We start from the raw sequence: 1,798 nt of genomic DNA, 5'->3' as shown, positions 1-1,798 counted from the left end.
AGAGGAGGATCTGTTTAAAGGTCGAAGTGGGGCTGGGGCTCTCTGGTCCGGATGAACTTGCCTGACCTGATCAGTTGGCAGTTGGAGAGAAGTAGAGAGAAAACAGGAGAGAGAAAAGTGAGCAGAGAGCTGGTGAGGCAAGCCAGAGCACGGGCGGGCGTGCTGCAGCAGCTGTGGGAGGGCCACGGAGGGGAGGGCGCAGGTGCAGGTGTGGCAAGGTTCCTGGAAAAGAGGGACTGGAAGGGAAAGGGGAGGAAGAAGAAGGGAGGAACTGGAGCTTCACAGGTAGTACATGGGGACTGCGGCAGCCCTCCCCAGCCCACACACACTGGCCTCTCCCACAGCACCCAGGCACTGCACCCACAGTTCAGACCAATACTCAGCCCCCTTGGGCTTCCCTCTTCTCTGGTCACCCTGCCTTCCAAACCACTGGCCCAGGGCCACCTCTTACCTTGGGGTGCCTCACCCAACAGCCACCAGGCCTGATAGAGAAGGAACACTGCTTGACCCAGGTTGGTGAAGCTAAAAGGGATGGATGATTGGAGTGAGCGCCAGAGCCCCCTCTGGGTGGTCAGAAAGCCCAGGACCCTCTGAAAGGACCCTGGGGGAGGAAGGGAGTGTTGGCAGCCAGATGCCACTGGCCATAGACTTATAAGTCTAAGAGGGGAGCCTCAGCTGGTTGTGGGGTCCACAGGTCGCATAGGTGAGGCTGGGCCTTTCCTGCTGGGAAAAGTGTAAGAGGGATTGTCCGTGGGAGGGGAGATGGGTGGGCTCGCTAGGCAGAGCTCAGCTGGGCCAGCAGGCACTGTGGTCCCCTTGGCTGAATAGCACAGGCAACCCCTAGGAGCAACAGGCCAAGGTGCATGAGCCCACTGGCCTGTGGTAGTGCCTCAGTGGGGGCCAGAGACCCTGCCTTCAGTCACACGCTAGCAGCTATGATGGTACCTGGGAGGGAGGGAAGGGGCCTGTATGGGACTCTCAAGATTTTATCCTAGATCGCCACTGGATTGCTGACAGACAGAGGAGGTGGGACCCTGACTATCACCCCTGCTCTGCAGTGGATTCGGCTCTCGGCACTCCCAGGCTGGGAGCTGGATGCCCTGCCCTGACAGCATGGCTCAGACTGCACTACAGGTACAGCGTGCCCAGGATGACGTTCCTAGGCTTCTGGCAGCCTCAGAGTCCAGCCCCATATACAACCCCCTCCAAGTTCCCAGCACCTAAAACGTAAACCATGAGCTCTCTGCCCTCTCTGACAGCTCCAGAGAGCACCCACGTCTGCCAGCTTGGGCATGGAGCCTGTTCCAAGAGCCCACAGCTTCAGTCATGCAGGCTGGGAGGCTTTGGGGCTGTGGGGGCCAGCCCTGGTACCTGCGTCCGGCTGGGACGCTCTGCACCTGCAGCCAGGAGTTGTCCACAGGCCCCCATGGGCGTGCTGATGGTGGTCATGCTGATGGTCGTGTTGATGTCTCCGATGATGCCAGGTGCCTCCTTCAGCACATGGTGTGTGCACAGCATCTCATTGCACCGCTATGCCTACTGTGCCAACTCCTCCATCAGCGTGCTCTGGTCCCCACATGAGTACACGTTGGCCAGCAACTCCGAGAAGATGAACTCCTTGGTCTGAGAGTGGGCAAAGAGGGAAGGAGGTTGGGACCTGATGCTTGTGCCCCACTGGCCACCCCACCAGGCCCTACTGGGGCTGTGTGCTGGACTTGGAGCCCTGAGTATGGCTTTTCAGACACGGCTTCTACACCACTTAGACTCAAAGACCTGCCTCCCCACCGCCCTTTTCTCA

General features: G+C 59.5%; 1 pseudogene; it reads right to left on the bottom strand.

Moving 5' to 3' along the window:
- Positions 1–1,518, bottom strand: part of LOC112627506 — a 13,043-nt pseudogene extending 11,525 nt beyond the window's left edge.
- Between the last annotated feature and the right edge of the window lie 280 nt (positions 1,519–1,798).

This window comes from Theropithecus gelada, chromosome 7a (assembly GCF_003255815.1).
Source record: "Theropithecus gelada isolate Dixy chromosome 7a, Tgel_1.0, whole genome shotgun sequence".
Classification (NCBI taxonomy): domain Eukaryota; kingdom Metazoa; phylum Chordata; class Mammalia; order Primates; family Cercopithecidae; genus Theropithecus; species Theropithecus gelada.
Note: the sequence above shows the minus strand (reverse complement) of the source record. Positions and strands in the feature narration are given on the sequence as shown.